The sequence below is a fragment of the Papaver somniferum genome, chromosome 2, assembly GCF_003573695.1.
Source record: "Papaver somniferum cultivar HN1 chromosome 2, ASM357369v1, whole genome shotgun sequence".
NCBI lineage: Eukaryota > Viridiplantae > Streptophyta > Magnoliopsida > Ranunculales > Papaveraceae > Papaver > Papaver somniferum.
This window is the reverse complement of record NC_039359.1, coordinates 139079384-139086331: the sequence shown is the minus strand read 5'-3', so window position 1 is coordinate 139086331 and position 6948 is coordinate 139079384. Positions and strand designations below refer to the sequence as shown.

Below are 6948 nucleotides of genomic sequence, written 5' to 3'. Positions count from 1 at the left end.
TAAGCATATTACGTACGTTTGCAATTGACCAAGAGAAGAACCTGAAAATGATGTCCGAGTGGTGATACTAAGCGCGTAATTCTGTTAGGTGACAAGAGGCTTGTAATCAAATATACATTTCAATTTAACTTATTCAAACGATATTCAATTTAAACGGTAGCTAATTAACTTATTTTAAGTAATTGGTAGTTAAGATTCTAAAAACTGATACATTACAGAAGCCAATTGTGCATTACTGCAGTCAAAGAAATGGTAAACGAAACAGCATGTTGGTGAGAGTCAAGTATGTGTACACACTTGCATTAAGTTTAATAGTGCACAAGGATGAAGCAGGAAAGCTACAAACCCATAGCTTAATTAATATTTGTAGAATAAGTCTCACTTCCAAGTCCACTTGGTCTTGGCGTCTTTCCATTTAAGAGTCTTCTCTCTCTCTATATATATAGACTTGTTTTTGAGGTGCATTAGTCAGGTTTCAAACTCGAAAAGAAAATAATAGATATGCATGGTAGGAAAAGATCTTCTTTGGGACGATGGGCAAGGTTTTACTTCACAGTACCAAGACAATGCTTATTTATTGAAGGTAAACAGCTTTAACAGATGTTTTCGAGTTCATTAATTCGTAATTATGTTTGGAACAATTTCATTTTTTTTAATTCTGGTTTTGGATTCTACAGCTGTTCTAATAATTAAGTCAGTGGTTGAGACAGCAGAGCTGAATATGCTGTTGACATACTACTTGGGAGAAATTTGGAACGAAAAGATGATAGTTACAGTTGCAAGTTGGGTTATCATCTTGGAAAGGAGGAGTAATATCGTCTCAATCGTGGCTACTTCTATCAAAAACCGAATTGGCTGTAGCACCGCGGCGATTATATCTTGTTCTTCCTATACAGCGGTAATTATTCACTTCTCTAGATTCTTGCATCATTTGTTTTCTTAATGGATAGTATTAATGGATCTTTCTCCTCCAGGGTGTAATCCTTCTCCTCCAGGCAACCATATCATGGGATTCCGAGCTCAGCACCTACATATTCTCACGAGCTCGACAGATTTTGTCCAATTACCATCATACCTCATGGGAGGTGCGAAATATGCTGTTTGATTAACACGAAACCTCAAAATGTGTTCGAAAGATATTTTCCGACTACCAGCAAACCTCACGGGGTTTTACACTTAGCTTTGGTGATATACTTTCAAATGTCCGGAAGATGTTTGACTATCACAACTTGTACCTGGGACTGGTTCTACTAGGACTGGGCAAGGCTGGTTTTAGCTCCTCTTGTATTGAAGATTGTTTAGAGAACCAACTGGCCAAAGCCCAAATCACTAACGAGGATGACATGAAGAGAGACAACGTGATTCGTAAAATGATTTCCCTTGCAAAATGTCAGATCATAGGGTTCACTTTGGGAAGTTTCTTGAGTGCAGCTCTTAACAATGACGATTGGGTTACCTTTTTCCAGATTTCTGCCTTTCTCATGGGTCATGCGCTACTGTTTCTTTTGTTTTCCATAGTGGCAGAACTGGACATAGATCGTAAAGAGGTAAAATATCTGCAGAATGGGCTCTTACTCTCGGCGCTTCTCCTAATATTTTGTTTCACCTTGCCAATTAGTTTCAAGTACTGGACTAACATGAGCAGTGTTGTGAATGGTGGTGATTATCAAGCGAACAACCAAGCGGTTAACCTAACAAACCAATGTGCAGCTGACTCATGGTCAACCCCAACAAGAATCCGTCTATACGCCATCAGACCTACACCCATTAGAGTGGAAGGAACAGGCACAACAACCACATTGAAACCATTAGTTCAGCACTACGCCAAGGAGTTCAATATAGACGCGCTTACAGCTTCTTCATCAACTACTAGTTTCTCTAGAAATCTCATGAATATTCAAGAATATCAGTTCCGACCTACTTAGTGAGCTAAAGGGGGGAGACTTGTTTGAAAAAATATGTACACGATTGAACTGTAAATGCAATAATAATAAAACTAAAAATATCAATAGAGGAATGAGGATGTATAGTACTTTGTTCATTAATGCAAGATTACGGGATTGCTTTATGCTTCAGTGATTCCGTTACCAACCTCTTCATCTTTTCTATTCCCATGGTTGGTATTTTGAGCACGATACATGCCAGCAACCTCATCCGCCGTTGTGGCTTCCTCTGGTTTCTTGTCTTCTCGTACACGAAGAAAACGTGGAAACCGAAGTGAAATCCCCTTGGTTGCATCCACAGCACCAGCTGCAGCAAGATAAACAGGACTTATGCTCAAATCCGCACCTTTAACCTCCCACACCTCAGTTGGTTGAAACCATACATCTGGCTTAGTTGCATCTGTAAAGCGGTAGTATGACTTCGGTCTAGGAATCACTTGACTTCGAAGACTGGAAGAAAGCTCTTCAAGAACTTCTTCGGAAAATCCGGTGCCTGTGTTGCATATGCATTGGAATTCCTCTTTCTCATCATCGTAACAAGCAAGAAGGAAGCCCCCGTATCCACCAGCACGTTTTCCTTTGCCATGCTATGCCCCTATAGGTACTAAATCAAAGGAGTCTCCAGTGCTTTCCATATAATCCTTCTTCAGTTTCAACCAGTTGTTTGACTTCTTCGCAGGCTCATAAGTCGCTTCTGTACTTAATGTTTTGACAACCAGTCCTTCACAACTGCCAACAATCGCAGTGTCAAGAAAACGCCGTATTGCTTTGGGGTCGTTTGATGTTAATGATGTCGCAAACTTAAACTCTCCTGGTACTTCTACAAATGAGTTGTAAAGATGCTCTCTCCGTACATCTAATTGCTTTTGCAGAAGTTGTTCACCATTCAGATACAAAATATCAAAAGCAAAGATGCAAACTGGAACTGTTATGTCATCTATGGAAACATTTTTACGTGCCCGGCTGCTCAGTTGCTGGAAAGGCAGAATTCTACTGTTTTTGCGGTCAAAGGCCACAATTTCACAATCCAAAACAAAGGAACTTACTGAAGGATTCTTGAACCTTTGCACTGATTCAACGACATCGGGAAACTTTCCAGTATTTCTTTCGGCATTTCGGCTGAATATCTCAACCGAATCATCTTCTAGGTAGTGTATCTGAGCACGCTCCCCATCATACTTGTACTCACATGTGATTTCCCTATTCTCGAATTTTTCAAGAATCTCAGGCACTCCTTTTATGGGTTTGGCTAACATAAGACCAATTGGAACGCCTGGAACGAAAGTACATGTAGCCGGCAGCATAAACACACCATCAGTCAGAAGAGACAATGGTGTCGAAATTAGGGTGCACAGAATAAACTTGCTTCAAAATTCTTACAGATTCTTCAGTGAATGATGTCAATTCCCAAAGGTTGTCAGTCGACGGTTTTTCAGAATATGCAGCAGCTTGAGCCAAAGCTACTAAGACAGTCTGTCTGCAAAATCAATCCTCAAGTTTGTCTGCAGAAGACGGATTATATATAGTGGTTCGCAATCACTAGCTGCAACAAGAAGTGATCTAATAACGTCCCTTTTTCTCTGCAGACTACCCTTCCCTGAATTCTTTGCAATGACACGAAATGCATCCAAAACCTTGGCAGCAGTTAATGGAGCAGGCTTAAAGTTAGACAGGGTAGATTGACATGAACGGATTTCTTTTGCTATCAAACCCAGGTCTCCAAGCTTCTTCAGTTCTTTTTCAATTGCAAATCCACTCTCTCCATAAATTTCACTGAGGCAATTGATAATAGTATAGTCTCCGATTCCAAGCTCAAATGTGGAGGATAAATTTTACATGCAGAAAGATAAACGAAAGAAACCAGGTTGTTGGATGCTAGCTGAATTCTAGGACACGGTTTTGTGTGAGAGTCCAAAACTTGTGGAACTCCGAAACCGTGTGAGAAAATCTTGGTCGGTGGTTTTGTGTTTATCACAAACACAGTCGGTCATTGAGTCCTAGTTTGTAGGATCTCAGTTGGAGTCGGTGACTCCGAGGTTAAGCAAACCGTGAATTAAACCTTGGGAGCTAGCTACTATAAATAAGGGTCCTTGGTAGTGCTTGTTATCATTCTCATAATAGTTCTTCTAAAGGGTGAAAGCTAGGGTTTTCGGTCTCTTTGTGAGCTTCTTGGTTTCGGTAAAGGGTGAGAGCTGTTTGAGAAGGTAAGAGTTCTCTTTGTAATCACCTTTACAGTTAATTGAATAAATCGTGTTCTTATCCGTGGTCTTTACACAGTTTGGGGTTTTGCACGTAAATCCTTGTCTTGTGTGATTGTTTATCGTTATCGTTGTTCTCTTGGTAGTTTGTTTTCTTCTTCGTTTAATCTCAAAGATCAAAGCATTGTGGTGAAAATCCCAACAAGTGGCATCAAGAGCTAGGTTTAGGGAAAAGCAAGATGACAACAAAGGTTTCTGTGGGTTTGACGCGGTTCGAGGTAGAGAAGTTCGATGGTTCTATTAACTTCGGTTTGTGACAAATCCAAGTTAAAGATGTTTTGATACAATCGGGATTAGTCAAGGCGCCGAAAGGACAAGCTGAAAGCGGTGTCAAACCTGAAGACTGGGAAGATGTTGGTTTAATAGCTGCAAGTCAAATACGACTATTATTAACAAAGAATGTTTTGGATAATGTCTCAAAGATTACTACAACAAAGGATTTGTGGAGTAAACTTGAAGAGTTGTATATGACAAATACTCGTTCGAACAGATTGTACTTGAAAGAGAAATTTCATACATTGAAGATGGTTGAAGGTACGTCTATTGCTAATCATCTCAGTGTTTTGAATTCAATTGTTTCTGAATTGGAAGCATTAGAAGTAATTGTTAATGATGAGGATAAGGCACTTCGTCTCATATTGTCACTTCCACCATCTTATAAACATATGGTAACATACTTAAAGCATGGGAAAGATGCTTTGAGTCTTTCCGAAGTTACAAGTGGTCTCTTGTCTGAAGAAAAGGAGATGAGGAGTAGTAAGGGTAATTCGTTGGAAGAGGATGTTTTATATGCTGGCGAGAAGGAGAAACACGGTAAGAGTGTTTGGTGGAAGTGTCGCAAACCAGGCCATATTAGGCGTGATTGCAATTGGAAAGGCAATGGGACTGGTCCGGTAAAAGGTCCAGAAGGTCAAGCTAACCATGTCAACGATGCTAGTTATGAAAGTGATTTCTCTCTTTTGGTTGTTGCTTTAATCAAGAGGAAGGTTCGATTTTGGATAGCGGTACCACTACACATATGTGTGCACACTGGTCATATTTCGATAGGTATGTGGGGTGTAATAGAAAAAAAGTGTTTACTGACGATGGCTCGGAACTATCGGTTAAGGGAGTCGGTGATATTCACATTAGGATATTTGATGGTAAATTTCGAACAATCAGGGGAGTAAAACACGTGCCGGAGTTAAGGTGGAATCTAATAAGTCTTTCCCAATTAGATTCTGCGGGTTTTGGTTATTCCTGTCATGGTGGAGTAATTAAGGTTTATCAAGGGTCTACTATGATCATGAAAGGAAGTAGTAGCAGCGGCTTGTATACTCTGAAGCAGTCAGGGTTAGGTGGAGCTAAGGATGGATCTGAGTCAACTTTTGGGAATGTTAAGTCTCATGGAAATTTGGCATTAGGTGGAGTTCGAAAGGCTCGTATGGTCAAGAAGTGGGTTCCAAAGATTGGCAAGTCCAAGGATAACTTGGACTTTGTTGGTCATCAACATTGATGATTAATGGCCCGTAAGGGCAGGTAGACAAGAACACGGTGGAGGTCAGTTGTTTGAAGAAGCAAGAAGAATTTGAGTGAACTACGGTCGGTTTGATTCCTTACAGAGGATACGTAGGCAGCCTATGGCGCAATCAACGTTGGAAGACGAAAGAGATTTATTGTATTGATCGTCTTACGCATGATCTGAGGTGGAGAATTGTTGGACGCTAGCTGAATTCTAGGACACGGTTTTGTGTGATAGTCCAAAACTTGTGGAACTCCAAAACCGTGTGAGAAAATCTTGATCGGTGTTTTGTGTTTATCACAACCACAGTCGGTCATTGAGTCCTAGTTTGTAGGATCTCAATTGGAGTCGGTCACTCGGAGGTTAAGAAAACCCTGAATTAAACCTAGGGAGCTAACTACTATAAATAAGGGTCCTTGATAGTGCTTGTTATCATTCTCATAAGAGTTCTTCTAAAGGGTGAAAGCTAGGGTTTTCGGTCTCTTTGTGAGCTTCTTGTTTCGGTAAAGGGTGAGAGATGTTTGAGAAGGTAAGAGTTCTCTTTGTAATCACCTTTACGGTTAATTGAATAAATCGTGTTCTTGTCCGTGGTTTTTACCCAGTTTGGGGTTTTCCACGTAAATCCTTGTCTTGTGTGATTGTTTATCGTTATCGTTGTTCTCTTGGTAGTTTGTTTTCTTCTTCGTTTAATCCCAAAGATCAAAGCGTTGTGGTGAAAATCCCAACACAGGTGTAGTACGGATTACAGTTCTGAAAACATTACAGAGAATATCTGTAATCACAATTCTTGATGTTTCTTGAGATATCAAATCAAAAGCTCTTGCAAGAAACACAAACGGAATCGATTGTCCATCTTCCCAAAACGCAGCTGATCTCGGCTTGAATTCGTGTCATTTGTTTTTCAGCAGAGCAATCTTTTCATCCATATCTTTCACTACCTCCTCTGACTCCGTTTTAGGTTTCTTAGCTAGAGGACTAGACATCTTGAGATGATTAGTTTTAGGTTCACGGTTAGGGTTTTGCAGAGAAAGAGAAGATTGAAATCTGTGAGCGTTTTGAAGAGTTTTTATTTTATGGCGGTTGCTGGAGTAAGAAAAAGTTCGGCGAAGCAAAATATTTATACAGATAATTGGACTATCACCGACTCCGATCCCCTGGAGTTGGCTGGTTCTACTAGGACCAGGCAAGGGCCGCAAAAGTCCCTGGGGATGGACGGTTCTATTAGGACTAGGAAAGGGCCGCAAAC

General features: G+C 40.4%; 1 pseudogene; it reads right to left on the bottom strand.

Annotated features, from left to right (window-relative positions):
* Positions 1–2065: 2065 nt before the first annotated feature.
* Positions 2066–6628, bottom strand: LOC113352066 (annotated as a pseudogene).
* Positions 6629–6948: the final 320 nt, after the last annotated feature.